Genomic DNA, 17,552 nt, shown 5'->3' with positions numbered 1-17,552 from the left:
TTCGAAATTGTACCATCTTACTCTCTATCTTGAAATCACTTTTTCTTCATTTTCTATTTATTCTCTACAAGTTATCTTCGTTATATAATATGTTGAAAATTTTCTGATTGAGATCGTTGAATCGTTTTGCCCGAACCCGATTAAACGTCGATCGGCAGTAGAACTTCTCGCGGGGAGTAGGAAGGATGATTAACGAATGGTCTGTGAAGAGATCACGCGAAAGCCGCTCTTCCGCCTTTCCATCTTGTATACGGGAGGAAGATCGCGATACGTCGATCGCATCATCATATTAATAATTCAAACGTTCAGTATTATGAACGACACGATGAGAATTTTGGCTACAACGATATTTCATAATTGTCCGCGGCGCGCCAAAAAGAGATCTCGTCCCTTCGACCATCCATTACAATTAAGTTATTACACTGATTAATGGCTGTAGTAGCTATTACTCTCTAGTAGCGATTAAATGAGTATAGTGACCGCGTTATAACCATGTATGTGCGTGCGCGCGTGTGTATGTGTGTGTGTGTGTGTGTGTGTGTGTGTGTGAAAGCCCACGGTTGCTACGATAGTGACACAGCAATATCATAATGGTAGGACGCGCAGAGGAAGAATGTTATACGACATTGTAGCGAAAAAATATCGTTGTAGCCCTTCGCCGCCATTTTTCATTCGAGTTCGTAAGAAGCGTTGCACATATGTGTCACGTTTCCTCCCGATTGCACGATCTTCTCGCCATTCAACCCGGAAGATCGTTCCCGCACGGACGAAGATCACCCTCGCGTGATTTCGAGCGCAGATGTCGACAAATGCCGGAAGTTCCGCTGGTCGCTCTCTCAGATCGAGATCGAGCCGTCTCGATTTCCGGCGACCGATTAGAACGATCGCGAAGCCACCGTGTTAGGAGGATCGCGCTTTCCTATTCCTTTCTTTCTCTTTTTTTTTTTTCGCTTACTCTCGCGCTTTCCCTTTTCCCGTCTGTGGTGTCCTCTTTACTCAAATGTTCCTCTTCAAGTCGTTTAATTGTCAATTCTCGCCATCTTCCTCTATTCGAATTCTTCTCACGATGAGCGGGTCGAAGCTCGATCTTAAGTTCCACATACACGTATACATACACGCGTGCATGCGTGCTTGCGATAGACACGATCGAACGCACCTTGCGTATACGCATATATATATATATATATATATATATATATATATAAGATAACAATATCTTTATAAACTGACACTCTCCTATACATATGTACAAGGATAGAACGATTTTGTTGAAGCGTATAAAAATTAGGTCAGACACGGATCTGAAACTAATTATATTGGACCATGAAAATAATTATGTATAAGGACGTAAGCATGACCATAATGCTGCAAAAAGTTTTAACATTCTGGCAATCAGCTTGAACGTTACTACGTAATTATTTTAATAATCTGACATAAGTATTTTCAGATCTGTATCTGAATAAGTTTTTTAATACTTCAGCAAAACCGGTATATGCGAAAAAAAAACTTAAAAACAACGACGCACGCATATCGCGTGTACGGAATTTATGATGATTACTGTTAATGAATGATTTATTACTGGTAATAATAATTATAATAATAAAGTTAACGTTATGTCCGTTTGTATTTTAATATGGAGAAGATGAAATGGATGGAGTTAATGAAAGTGAAAGAAAGAGAGAGAGAGAGAGAGAATGCGAAAAAAATAAGTGAAAGAAAGAGAGAGAGAGAGAGAGAGAGAGAGAGAGGAGAGAGCTATCTATTTCGTACGATTTCCGAGCGCATAAGTGGGCGCCAATCTGAATAAACTTCTTTTTTTTATTTCTCTGACCTTGACTTGCCCTTGATTATATATTCTCATATATAAAAATGTTATAAGAATACTTATATAAAACTGAAAATAAATATCATGTAAACACCGAGAATACAAATCAGACTGACGTCATTTTTTACCCTTTTCTCTTTCCTATCTTTATATACATCTTTTTTTTTTATAGTATGCATCTAGAATATGTCATTCATTTTTTTTATTCTCTTTCATATTCGTATTTTATAAAATACAAAAAATAATTCAAACAAAAATATATTGCGAAACAGGATTAAAACAATATTTAATTCATACTTTCATTTGTTTCCAACAGGTATTTAAAGGTTATGTATAATTTAATTTCTCGTAACAGCAGAATTTTTTATATTTATATAGGTTGAAAAAGTAAAAGTTGTACGGAGATCGATATCTATAAAATTACATATGAGAGAATTATACAGAGCATATAAGATTATTTTCACTTCAAAAAGTGTATCATAGAATAAATATTTACCGAATCAAGCTTCGATTACGAGAATAAATTTAAAAAATTTTCTTTTTCTCTTCTTATGTAAAGTAAATTATATTTTACGCATTTAATACATTTTTAATTTAATTATTAAAATATCTAAAAATTTTAAGTTTGAAATTTAGAAATTAAATGTAGATAAATTAAATTTCTATTAAAGGTCTTTTTATAAATCGGTGAATTTTTTATTTTTTTGCTTTCTCGAGGGAAAACTTATAAAAATATTTTTTTAAATCAAAGTTCATCTTAATTAGAAAGTAATTTATTTGTACAATATACATCAAATATATTTACGAGTACAATAATAATAATTCAACTCAGAATATTGTAAAATTGACATTGTCTGAAAAATTGCGATAAAATGTTCGGTTGAGAGTAGAAACCCTCTAATAAGAGTCTGAACAAAGAAAGCCATTTTTGATTGATCGGCCATGTTTTAACAATTCCTGAGAAAGAGAAATAGATAAGAAAAAGATAGAACGAAATGAAAAATAGATAGAATAGTAAATATATGTTCTTCTCTCGTAGATTTTTATTAAAATTACTACTCTGCATACAAAACTACGGTTCGTGTTTTTTCAACTAGAGACCCCCTAATCTGGTTTCAGACTCTTATTGGAGGGTCTCTCTAATAAAAAGCAGTAAAATAACTTTGCAGCTATCATCGTCCAACATTGTAACGACTATCCTTTTTTTTATTCGGCCGACGGTATCTCCATGATATAGTTAGCAGAATATCTGGTTTAGATGGATCTAAAATTTGCATGTAAAATTTTCATTATATATTGAATAAATTTTACGTGACGATTTGCATATAAAATTGTCATTATATATATTGAATAATTTTATGATTTGAAAGAACGAACGAATCGACGTGATATAATATTCCATTAAAATCGTTGAGGAAGCAGACACGAATTTTACACGCTTCCACGGAGCTCCACAAATATCTGTCAATTCCCATACAGCACACTTTTTATCCCATAGAACCTTCCTGGGAACATTTTTAGAACGTTCGGACGTTCTTAGAATGCTTTTCAGAACGTCTCTTGAAGATCTATGTGCTATATATGTAAGAATGTCGATGTCGGGTCTCTGGCCCTCGGATTTTCGAAATTCTAGCGAGAGAAAATTGCACGTCCCTATCAAATTTTGTTTGATTGATCATGACCACTTTCGATGACGATATTCGACGTACGTGTCGTTTTCATTTTTAGCCGCGAACTCGCGCGGCTTCTGTGGCGCGTATTTCGCACGTTACAGCTGCATGAGGCTAGTGCAGCTGTATGAGGTAAGCCGACTACTAAACCGGTATTCGAAAACGAAATCTCATTTTATCATAACCCGTTACGGTAGCGTGTAATTAAACTCGTTTCTCGTGCGGCGGCGGCGGCGGCGGCGGCGGCGGCGGCGGCGGCGGCGGCGGCGACGGCGATGGCAATTATGAATTCAGATCGATCGAAAGTACAATCGTGTCATGACATTCACTCGCGACAGTTTCGTAATAGTGGCGTTTTGCGGCAATTAATTGCAATATGAATTGTCATGTCCGCTCCGCAACGCCCCTGTGCGCCCGCGCGTAGTGTACATATGTAGTGTGCGTACATACGTGCGTGTGCGTGGCGTGTACGCGTGTCCTAGAGGCCATCCGATAGAATAAAACCTCGCGGTCGTGTGCCGTGACGCAATGCCGTCGAATAAATTTCTCCTTTGCACCCACGATTTCCCGAACGCCACGCCGCGCTCATGCCGGTTATATTGCATAAGCGCGCCGCAAAATTTCGAATGCAATCGTGTCGAAACGAGACGTTAGATCGCTTTGCTTGTTTACTTTCGTTTTCTCTTAGAAACGTAAATTCCTCGAAAAACCATCATTGTTTCAAATCCTTCAAGTATCCACGTGCCATGGTTAATTGCGAGCTGCGCTTTATCCGGAGATTCGCTTATCGCAACAAGCGATTTTCTGTTTCGAATACGAAGCACTCGCGGTTAAAAATGCAAATTAATTTATTTAGATTTGGTAGCTATATTTATATGTTACACATCGGCACGGAGATTTATCTTTCGGAGAAAAAAAATTGTTATGTACGTACAGATTATACAGATATACATATATTATGCAAAAAATTTTTGCACACATATATACGTCTGTCGTTTTTATTTATTAAAAAAATATATTTATACGGAGTGTGACTTGGTCGTTAAAAATAGAAATCAATATTTCAATCACAAACCAGTTTTTAAGCACAAATATATTTTTTGTACAGGTTACAATCGCAACAACGTTACATCGCTCGAGGAATTCCACACTCGATTAATAATAGACTCCTAGATTGAAGACCGATAAACTGAACGATCGAACGATCTATCGAATCTCTCTATCGGATTGATTAGCATTTATATTTTATTAAACATTTCGTATTTTGAATTATTTTTTTAAACGTCTATCGCATTCTTGCAAAATTCTCGGATTTTAACTTATCATGCGAATTAACAACCGAATGCATAAATTTCGTATGGTAATCATGTTCGAGTATGTTAATGGACCCAAAAATATTCTCAAATTATTATATATGTTTTTTGTCTCGTCTTAAAAACACGGATGTAAATTTAGCAACGCTAATCGGCAGCTTTGGAAAGATCTATCGATACGTACTTCAAAACGTGATTGGCATTCCACGATAAAAAGCGTTTCGACGAGAGAGAACTCGTAATCGCTGAAATCCTTGTAATTTATGATCGTGTATTTCGCGACTCTTGCTATCCCTCGTTCGGTTAATTACTCCGAATTCCTCGTTTAAAAGTACAGATTAACAATCTTCGCGAATATTTTTTGCGCGACACGTTTCAAGAGGCCTTTTTCCGATTTATACTTTATATCCGAAAACACTCGAAAATATTTTGGAAATTGTATTACGGAAATTTTATAAAGTATTGTTTGTTAAATTGCACACGTGCAAATATTATGTGCGCTAAACACAAATCCTCCATTTATTTACAATGCAAGCTTATCTTTTTTTTTTTACAAAGTAAATAAACACGAAAATTGTTTTTGCACAAATAGCCAATTTACAAAAAGCATTCTAAATAAGCATGTTATCAGCTTGCTATGTATCAAAAAGTATTTGACATATACATTAAAAAACATTAGAGTTAATAAAGATCAAGTTCAATAGATGTCAAGTTCTTGAGTTACTTATCTTAATATTTTTAGTGTATAGGTTAATTACATGCTTGCTTAGATATTTTTTGTAAACTGACTATTGTGCAAAAATACGTCAAAATATTTCACGTTTATTTACAATATTTTATGAGAAAGAGATAAGTTTACGTTGCCAATCCTGGCTAACGTTTAGATCAGCATGCATTATGGAGATTTCATTCAAAACCAGCTTTACTACGTTATTTTGCTGCAAAATATTAAGTAAAAAAAAAAAACATTTTCTTCTCTCATACATAAAAGCAAAAAGACTTCTGTTTAATAAAATTTATTTCTTTTACATTTGTTTTAAAATAAATCATTATAAATCACAGTAGATTAATCAGAAATTGGATGTATTTTGTTCGTTTTGGCACTTAAAATATTTTAACTTTGTTCTTTGATTGGTTACCGGATAGAATTCTTTAGAAAATTATTTGATGGCCATAATTAATATACTCAAAATGTTTGTCATGTGACAGAAATGCAACAATGAAATATCAAGCCTAATGTCTTTAGCATAAAAATGAATAAAATGAGCGCAGTCAGAGAGTGCAAATAAAAAATAGATTTTAGTGGAGTACGGTTGCTATTTTACTGTCACCTTTTATTTTTAAATTTTAGAATATCTTCGCGTGCCACTAACAGCACGCGTGCCAGGATCAGTTGGCCATCCTTGATCAAATTCATTGTTTTTCCATTAATCCGTTTTGCATTAAATAAATTCGGAGAAGTAAAGCATTTAAAAAAAAAAAAAAAAGAATTTGAAAAATTTCTCTCTAGACGAAAAAAAGAATATAAAACCAGCAATAATTTTACCTCGATTTTATTGAAATTCTGTTTTCAATTTTATTTCACGAATTCGATAGAACTTCCACATCGATCTGACCAAATCAGATAATTGATTGACCACTGATTAATTCTGCGGCTGTGTTGAAAAATACATTCACATAACATAAGTTTCAAGTTTGTCGTTTCTTTCATTAATCAACTTTGTATTAAATAGAATGGAAAACTTGAGAAAGAAATAGTTGGAAAGATTATTCTCTATAAGTGAAAAAAGAATATGTCGAAACTCGTGGCGGTAATTTCGCCTCGATTTTTTAAAATTCTGTTTTATATTTTATTTGGCGAACATGGCAGATCTAATAATTTTATTTGAAAAAATCGCGCATTGCGAATTGATTAAATTAGGTCGATTATCCGGTCGATCGCCGATGAATTCGGCTGCGCGGAACGCGTGACCGCGATTACGCAAGGTCGACGAAAAGTTTCAGCCGGTGTTGCGAGATCGCAATAGGCTGAATTCTTCTCGGTCGTCGCGGTCAGTTGACCCACGGAATGCATCTACGCGCGATCGTGTGCTCCGATTGGAAGTATTGGAATTATTTGGGAATCGTAAAATACACTTTTCACACGCATCCATGAATAAATAACGAGCGTCGTTGTTACGGGTGACGAGTAGCTTTCACATGGTCATCAAAAGAATTTGCGGTGACCGCACTATCGTGAAAAAAAGCCTGATAAAACCGTTATCGACGTTAAAGGCGCCTGTTAAAGTAGTCCCACGCTGCCACTGCGTGAGAAAAAAATATTTGCACGTCTGCTGTACTATGTATATAATTTTGTAATATATTATATTTCATTTTTTTATACTATATTTTGTTTTGTTATAATGTCCGATAAAAAGAAATTATAAATATTGTTTGTTAATTCAATTTGCTAAACTAGGAACCCGGACCGAACCGAAATCAGAACCGAAAATCGTTCCAGAATCCTTTTTTTTTTAATGAAACCGAAACCGTACTCAAATTTTGTATAATTTATAATATCGCAACCGTAACCAAATTGGTAAAATTTTATGGTTTTTTTTCGGTTCTTTTTCGATTCTTTTTTCAGTTCTTAATTTTTAATCTTTATCCTTGTTCTTAGTCTTTGTTCTGCCCGTTCCTTCGTTCAAATCACCAATATTCAATTCAGTATTCCATCGCCAGCTCTCTTAATAATTAGAATGTAAATATCTCCAACACCTCATATGATATAAGAAATCTGGTGGGATCGCCAGACATATTTAATGTAAACTTTTTTTACTAATATTTCTTTTATTTAAATCTTCCTCACCAACATGTTGCAAGAATTTATTCTAAATTATGAAATTCAAGAATACATGTAGACTTTATATAATAAATAAGGTCTATCCATAAGAATCAAATAAGTTGTAAGAAAGGATTGAGAGAAATATGCTTAAAATAATGTTTACGTAATTTTTGTTCAGAGTCACGCGATTAATTGACGCCTCTTTTCGACTACGCTCTTTTCTCTCTCTTTCTCTCTCTCTCTCTCTCTCTCTCTCTCTCTCTTTCTCCCCCCCCTTCTTTTTCTTAATAGAACAAATTTAAAGAATAAATCAAATAAAACAAGTGAGTAGAAAAAACCAAAAAAAATAATTTACGATTATTAATTTTTATGGTTTCGGTTTTCTTTATTGGTAAAAAAAACCGAAACTGAAACTGGAACATTTTTATTTTATTAAATCGGAACCGGAACCGAAAAAATCAAAAAAACTTTTCGGTCCGAATCCCTAAACTAAAAATCTATGTATGGATTCGTGATTTTGCCGATTTCGTTATAAAAATAAGAAATATAAAATTAAATTGTTAATTACTTATAAAATTATTATACCAATATTATTATACACTTTTACTATATATATATATATATATATATATAGTAAAAAGGCATAAAATTATTCTAAGATTCTTTCTGTAAAGAATAACAAGGAAAAATAAAGGAGTTAGTGCGATAATTTGTGCTAAAAAATGTTTAATGTATAAAAAATTGAATAAGTGTGTACATCAGTCGTAGACAAATCATACAAAAAGTCATACGTGTTTCGTATATTCAATTGTGTGCAGTAAACATTACCAATCCAAAAAGACAATATCAAAACGATCAAAACTTATTAATTAACAATTATCTGACTTAGTAAGCTGAATGGATCAAATAGGAAAGTAACAGCATTATTTTGACCAAAGCAACTCACATATTCGCAATAAAGTTAAGCGTAGTCAGATAAATAAAATTAAATAAAATAAATATGAAAAAACAATGATAAAAATGAAAATAGACAAGAGAATAAAATACAAATAAATTAAATGTAAGTATAAAAAAATTGAAGAATTAAAGCAGAGTGTAAATTGTAAACTGTAAACTGTTAAAAGACAAAAAGACTAAGGTACGTTTTTTTCTGTAAAGAATTAAGTATGCGTATTATATAATAATTATATAATAATCAAAATAATTTGAATCTACTAATAAAGACACAGATCTGGAAAAACCCACGCGTTCGAACAAATCATCGTTATCGCATACTGATATCAAAAGAATGCGTAATACAAAGACTCTCTTAACAAGAAGTTAAGAGAAATGATTAATTGTCCGAGAAAACAATCTAAAATCAGTTCAAAAGTGATAGATTTATTAACGTCTCTTGCGTTTGTGAAGTATCAATGATTGGTATCAATCGGTTTTAATTTTTGTCAAATTACGTCGATGTCCAATAATACAAAATACGCATTTGTTTATTCCCATTCGGATTACGTGCGGCATGTCGTATCAATCAACCCACATTTTTTTCCGGATTAGATAAGCAATCGCATTATGCGATTTTTATTTAAATCCTTTATCCAATTCCTTATAATTTATGAAGGATTTTTAGCACTGACATATTCTAGCTGTTCCATAAAGATGTCCCGAGACTTAATTTGGCAAACTCCTCGAATATTTTCTGTTAGCGTGAATTAAGTACCAGCGTTTTTTTCTGCCTTAAAATCTGCTTTTGTGCGAAAGATTTAATGATGTTGAACCAGCGCAGGGCGCTGTTTTTCCCGAACATTGTACATATCGATCTTCGAAATATTCAACTCGGAAAAAAATCTAAGACAGATTTTTAACTGTTGTACCATAATCGACTGTTATATAATTATACATCCTTTATGTATGAATCTAATAATAAAATAATTTTCCAGTTATAAACAATCCTTTTAATTACTATTATAAATGTTTCTGTAAAAAATGTCGTGGAAATAAAAGTCTAATTAACATTTGTTAAGATGTTTAAAGATTCCTCTAGATCCTTGCGCAAAAGCCGGCAAAGCCATTTCCTGCTACATACATTTTTTGTTGTTCCTGCATTAAGATATTATTACTGTAATTAATTTCGATACAATCTTATACCTTCGAGTACCCACGAGAGAGATCGTTTTCTCACATTCTTGAATTCATGTCGAGATAAAAGCGGCTTATGCATACATATACATATGCGAAACCTCCTGTCTCCCATTCCGGGGAAAATATTGCATATAACTGTGCGATATGCGTTAGATAATGCACAAGTATACGCAGGTCGATGCTTCGAGAGTGCATCGCTTTTGCCGGTTACTCTTACCGGTATCTTCGCAACGCTTACTTTTACTATCACTCTCCTGCCTTTCTCTGATCTCCGTTTTTTTCTTCTCTCTCTCTCTCTCTCTCTCTCTCTCTCTCTATATATATATATATATATATATATATATATATATATATATATACCGCATCAAGATAAATAAAGTGGATTTACGATCGATATCTCTTTGAAATTTCTAACCGCCGCATATAATCGGATCGCCGATCGGCAGATGCACCTGGAGCGAATTTCGCTTCTATCAATGCGCCTGGTCGATTTTTACATCCTCATTCTGTTTCCGTCAGAGATAGGCCGATTGCTTTTATTTATGATTTTATAGAATTTTTCCCATTAATTTCTAACCACAGGATATATGATTACCAGTCATGTAATCTTCAATCAGCTATTTTCTGTTTCTTCGTTATTATTTAATTTCCTAATGTAATATACAGTGCATTCAATTTTTGCAGGATTAACTCATTGATAGGTTTCTTAAGAAAATTTTAAGGGTAATTTTTTTTTCTCACATATTAGATTCTAACAAAATATCGAAATATACTCTTTTAATTAACATCAATTAAATACAAAAACTTTTTGAAATTAAATAAACGAACTTTATTCTTTATTGGATTTATTAATTTTAAAGGAATTAATTACTAAAAATAAAAAAATTATATTATAAATGAAAGTATAAATAAAAGAATTACTTATTTGGCAAAATCGAAATTAGAAATGTATGCGATATTTTTTTACATGCAACTATAAGGAATAATAAGCTTCTGTTGGTGAAGACAAGAGGATTCGTCGTTCGATTTCTTCTCATAATTTATCTTTATAATTCACTTTTATATTTCTTTTTTATATAATCTATTTAATTCACTTTCATTTTACAATTACGTCTGTTATATATTTATTTTAAATTTAATGCTCTAACTCGTTAATATCAAGAAAGTATATACTTCCCTTTGCTGACCGATTCCACCGCTGCGTGATTCCATTAGTTACTCCCCTCTCTTTCTTTTTTTTTCTCTTTTTCTCTTGCTCTCTTTCTGCTTCCTACCTTTATACTTCCACCTCCATAATTCGTCCGGATGATCTCTCCAGCAGCAATTTCTCCACGCTCGTAAAGGTTTCCCTCGCATCTGTAACGTGCGCACGTACACATTCACACGCATACACACACAAATATACACATTTTGTTACTGTATTACATTGATAAATCAGACGAAGGGAGTCGGATTCTTTCCGATTTCAGATTTAAAAGTTCGATCCTCAAGCAAGAATCGCAATTTCCCGCTCGTGAGTAAAGCAACCCCCGTCGCTGCGAACGTGGAATGCATCATCTGCTGTTTAGATGGATCCTGACACTTTTCTCGAATAACTCTCCTCTTCTTCTGCGATTTTATTATGTGCTTCGTGGTCGGATGCACTCGCGCATTCGAGAGATCCATCGGGCGCCTTTGCGCTCTTTCGTCCTTCTCCTTTTCTTTCGAATAGCACTCGCATTGATATTCCCGGCAGGCGGTTGCACATGTAAGTTGCCGCTCTGATAGCTCTGCGGTCTGAACTTTCGACGCGGATTTCGTATTTTTTTCGACAAGAGAGTCACGCTTGCACAGCAGACACGAAAAAAATCGCGCATTTCGCCGAAGTTGCGGTAATCGCGTTTTTTTGTGTTCCGGCTGCACCGATGCGTAGCGGAAGTCGCAAGTTGAAATACAGGTAATCGTTCTTACCCTAAAAAAAATTATTTTTGTTCGTGTTTTTTAGAGTATTAACGACTTTCTTTACAATCTACTTTGATTACGATAAAATTCAGTTGCGCAATTATCATCGGAGATGATGTCTGTGCGACTTCGAAAAAATTTTACAAGGAGATCTAATAAATTAAACTTGCAATCTTTACTTTAATTCAATTGTGATAGAGTTTATCCAATAATCATAAGATTATTAGTACTTATATAGATAACTTGATAATTAAGATTAAAAATTGATACTGTTTAATTAAAAAAATTTGTTAAACCATTTGTTGAAATAAAGACTTGATAAAAGAACTTAAAAAAGACGTTTTATTATCTGTTTTCACGCTCGAAGATTAATGTAACTAAACATTATGCCTATACTATTTCATTTCTTCAAAATACTTATGATTTAAAAACTATTGACATATTTAATATTAATGTTATATTTTATTATATATTTCTGAGCTTTCATAAAATAAAGAATAAACTTATATTCAAATCAGTAAAATACTAGTTTGATTATTGAGCGAATCACGGATCCTTCGATATAATTCATGAATTGAGAAGTCAACGAACGGAGTAGCGCAATGAATTAAATTGATCGAGCACATAATGGAGATAAATTGAAGGCGCATGGAAGAAAGAGAGAGAAAAGGAGGAGGGAGAAAGGGAAAAAGAAAAAGAGAGAATAAAATCGCGGTGCGCCCCACAAATGCGCACATTTTGGTAAATTCATTAATATCATCGCACGAACTGAAAATATAAATTTAAATTAAAAGCATCTCAATTCCTAAATCAATATTAAATTGCACTTTACAGCAATTAATTGTAAATGACATTCGAATATCGTCATACGGCTAATGGAGAAAAGTAGCTTATTACTGACAAATATAATCACGAAATAATCGTGAAAATTCGATAAAAAATATATTTATGGTTTAAAATTTATTGAACTAATTTTGATCCTTTTTCAGTTTCGTGGAGATTTATCGTGTTAATATACGTGCAATTCCTTTATCTGTTCCATATTAATATTTAACTTTTTATTTGGTTTTATATTTTTATAATAACGTTCTATATGAATTTTAATCCCCTTAAGACTTCCAATAATTCTCTATAACTTTGCCACACTCATTCATTATTCATACGTTTCATTATTAATACTAGAAGCACCAACTCTTTCTTATTCAAAGGACTAAGTAAATTAATTACTTTAAAAATAAGCGATAGAAGCTATAAAAAGCTAAATATTTTATCAGAATAAAAGAAATTATTGATCAGACTTTTTACATAAGAAATAGGATATTAATCTTAAAAATAGAAACAATCAATAATAGCCGTTCAATATTTCTACCGTTAAACGTCTTTATAATTTTATCTATTTATTTTTACTTTCAAAATTTTCTACCTTTCCAGTTCCATTTAAACGCAGTGATCAAGAATCGGTTTCCATATTTCACGCAGGTCAAAGTATCCTGCCAACGTTCCTACGCGTTCGCTTCAAGTCGGTCGCCCTGACAATCAATCCGTTGAGGCATAAAAGTGTGAATACCCGAAGCGGATGCAAGCGACAATGCGCGTTATAAGTGAGCGCAAGGACGTAGTAACGTTGCGACAGCCATAAGTGTATCGATTATTCAAACGGAACTCGGCAGGCTCGGCTACCTCCGGGCGGAGCGCCGCAAAGCTGCGCTGGGAAAATCCATGAATCCTCGATCCGCGCACCGGATCTATTAATATTTATAGAGGCATCGAATTGATTTTACACTGACGCGGAATTATTCCTACGACCGTCCTTGCCGCACGCGCGCACGCGGGGGTTACGTAAAACGCGCGGGTAACTGCACGAGCGAACTATAACGCTCGGCATGACAGGTCGTCGTTGAATTTTTTACTATTTCCAGCGAAAATAAAATCTCACTTGAACCATGATTAATGTATTTCGTTTTGCTTTACCTGTCTTCGATCGACCTTGCGTCTCCAAGTTAATCGTTTATGTTTTTTTGACAGCGAGTTTTCGAACGACAGCGTCAATGCTAAGGTGCCTTTCTCTACTTTATTTATATATTAGGTGTTGGAATTAATTCGTAGCGTTTTTTAATAAAAGAATGTTATTTATTTCACATGAGCATTAAAAAATACATTAATGAAAGTACTTCCCATCACTTGTAAAACGCTACGAATTAATTCCAACACCTAATATTATTTATATGTATTATTCTTTTCTTAACCCAGGAAAAACGTTTCATATTTAATTATATATAATTATATAATATGTATAAAATATGTCTATATATATAAAACATTTTTTCCTGGGAACGTATGAAATAGTCTTCCTCTCTCCGAATTTGTTTAAATAATAATATTATATAAATATTAATATTAATACAATTATAAGTAATTATAAATAATAAATAATATACTAAATAATAAATTGTATGTAATAAATACAATTATTAATTATAATAACGCAGTTTTAAATAAATTTAAATACATTAACGACATCTAAATTTAAATACCCTAGAAACATTCGATCAATATTGCGAATAAAGTGTGTATAATAATTGGTATTTGTTTTAATTTAGTCTGTTATCAATTGTTCACAATGCTCGAATAATGATTTGTCGAGAAAAAATACACGTTCCGCACGAAGACAGATTTAAAGACCGAATGAAACTTTTCTCGATCTAACGTGATATAATTCGTTTGATTGACGCCCGTTTTGCTACAAGTACAGTTTCGAACTTCGCGCAAAAGTGAAAGCGCTTACACCGCGTGCGCGCCGCGTCCTTGATAAAAAAAATTTTAGATTAAAGATTTCTCTAGCCAGGGCATGTCACATCACTCAAGATTACGTTTAATGGGCCTCCATTAAATTAAGATAAGTTGGGGACGCGTGTGGACCAGCGTCTTGCACAATTTTACAGTTTCTCATCTTGCAAGAGCGATGGCGCGCGTGCAAGCTAATCGAATCAAACGCTGACTCGCGAACTGACTCATTTATTACGAAATCGTTTCTGTATTTACTTTATCATCGGTATATATACCGTATATACCGGTTCATCATTCATCATAGATTCATCTCGCGTCGCGCGACAGTGATTGGATCCAGCTGAATTAAATAGCGCGACGAATAGTTACGAAGCGGATTACGGATCTAATTCCACGTGTGCGTAAACAGATATCTTTGCAATTATATAACTTACTAGATCATGCAGGATGCCCCAGAAATACTGTTCCACTTTGCCACTATGGGATCTTTGATTAGCCTAAGGCGTTAAGTCATCGTTTCTCGCGTTTTTTTAATGTAACAACATTTTGTTGAAATTCTTTAAGTTTTAATATAAAATACTTCTTCCGAGACACAAAATATCTTTACATGAAAAGTTTGTTTTTAAAAACTAGTCTCAAAGAAAATTTATAAATAAAAATTTACACATAAAGGTACAGTGAAAAAAATTTTATAAATACCTGTTTAAAGAGTAGAAAAAATTTATTATACTTATATTAGATAAAAAATAAATAAAACATTTATTTAAAACGAATTAATAATTTTTACATCAAATAAATATATATCTATATATAATAAACATTTAGTTAATTATTATTCAAGTGTTTATTAAAATTTAGCAGACAGATTTTTTTCAGTGTGGACATTTCACATCAAAACTTAAAAATTATACAAATAAAAATAACGTACCGATTACATATATCAATTACATATATATATATATATATAAAATTTATATATAAATTTATATTTCTACATCTACATATATATTATATGTAACATTGTATATATTATAGCATACAAATTCATATATTGTATTTCATATTTATCATTATTAACGGAGCTTGTGGAATCCGCGCCGTAACGATGCGATCTGTAAATGTGCTTGAGTCACGACATCCGCGAACGTAAACACTGAACAGCTGATCAGAAGCAGTTCCGTTAGCGCGTAATCATTCGACATGAAATTTATTTTGAACCCGGATCGCGTCGGCGTTACTATTGTGAACGTAAGTCGACTAGAACTAGACAGCAGAATATCGAGACAGAAATGAATAGATTGAAGCGAGAATAACGAGCGAGGAAAAAAGACGTAGCGAAGGACGGAGGCAGTGTAGTCAGGTACCCAGTAAAGAAAGAAACTGGCGATGATGATGGGAGAAAAAGAGAGAAGGAGAGAGAGAGAGAGAGAGAGAGAGAGAGAGAGAGAGAGAGGTTAATCCGCAAATGAGATCGTTGATAGAGTTACGACGCAAGCAGAATGGAATCGAAGTCAAAGGTGTGGAAGACAAAGCGGATCTCATTTATTGTTATTATTTATTGTTATCATAGTGTGTTAGAATTCGTCAGCGCAGGTCGACGGTATTGTGACCTGGATGTTTTAATAATCCAGGAGAATGTGAGTCGAATTATTTCTTTTGTTAGAAGTCAACTCGCGCATGAGGAAGAGATGTCAGTTTTTTTAAATTAGCAATATAATAGAAGAAAGCTCAGGTCTATATTATAGACGATATGAGATCGATTATTTTCGTCACTAAAATAACACGCAATACTTAAGAAGGAAAATTGTTATTTGTACAAGATATAATTGCAAAATTGTGGTATATATACTGGAGAGGGGGGTTATTTATAAATAAGAATTTTTTGTCATATATTTTTTATTTAAAATATATGACATATAATGAAAGTATGATGTTACGAATATTTCAGGTAAGGTTTGCATAATAATTATAAATAATAATAATTATAAATAATTGCGTTCCCCATTCTCACTTTCTTGCATAACAAAAATATAAGCCATTTATTGTAACGCGGGAAATGCGCTTTGCCGGACGCATAGCGGAGTCCAATCGGGAGATTACGAAACGAGAGAAGCAACGAGTTGTTAAATCAATCACAGAGTAATAATAGGTGTAATATTTCACAGTGCTCGATATGGAGCTTATAATTATTGTTCGGCGCTGGAACGATCCCGGAGAAAAGTATCACGCGGCGTGCAATAGTAAAAGAGAGAGAGAGAGAGAGAGAGAAAAAAGGAGCAATCGTAAAATCGTGGAATAAAGCGTGGAGCCAAAATCCGGCGCGTGCACTTTCCCTATCCGTAATGAATTTCTTCCGTCATTATCGATTATTACCCATTATTTGGAAATATTAAAAAGTATTTCACGATACATCGCGCGGCGACGTGTCGTAATACGTTATAAGCGGGAATAACGAAGTGTATAATTCTACGTGCACGCTCCGACACGCTGTAATTACAAACGCATCTACGTATTCGCACCTGGCCTCTTACCAACTTAATAAAAACGCTCGCGCCGCTTTGCGACAAGTATATACAATTATTCGACGGTATTAATTACAGTATTTGCGGGCCGGTAATCATCGGTTACTTATGATTACGATAAACGCGCTATTTGAGAAAAAAATACACGCACTTACTCCAGTTGTCGCGAAAAACTTCCCGCTCCGAAAAACTCGATCCGTTTATCGCATATGTACAGGGTGGGCCATCTATTGGTACGTTTTTAAAAATGCGATCAAATGAGCATACATTGATATTTTTTATTAATTTTTTTTTTGTTGTGAAGCTAAAAGTATCCGCGTCAAGAATGAAAAACGATTTCGTTCATGTGGCTCCCTCTACTGGCCTTACAGTATGCCATTCGGTCACCCCAATTATTAATGACATTTTGGACTATTGTTTTTCAAAGCTGGAATTGTCTCACACTTTGGGCCACAGCCTCAATATTCTCGGGTGTGCGCACTGTCCGAGCTCTGGGACCACTTCTGTCATCCACTAACATCCCTTTCTCACGAACTT

At 33.7% G+C, this 17,552-nt stretch overlaps 1 long non-coding RNA gene across 1 annotated transcript; it reads right to left on the bottom strand.

The window, feature by feature from the left end:
• Nucleotides 1–2,582: 2,582 nt before the first annotated feature.
• On the bottom strand, nucleotides 2,583–15,266 carry LOC147910361 (uncharacterized). The gene is made up of 2 exons (XR_015544446.1): nucleotides 13,130–15,266; nucleotides 2,583–3,330 (listed from the first exon to the last, which is right to left on the bottom strand). It is a non-coding gene; the product is annotated as an uncharacterized LOC147910361 (long non-coding RNA).
• Between the last annotated feature and the right edge of the window lie 2,286 nt (nucleotides 15,267–17,552).

This window comes from Acromyrmex echinatior, chromosome 3 (genome assembly GCF_024713525.1).
Source record: "Acromyrmex echinatior isolate Ae372 chromosome 3, ASM2471352v2, whole genome shotgun sequence".
NCBI classification, from domain to species: domain Eukaryota; kingdom Metazoa; phylum Arthropoda; class Insecta; order Hymenoptera; family Formicidae; genus Acromyrmex; species Acromyrmex echinatior.
This window is presented reverse-complemented; position numbering and strand designations above follow the sequence as displayed.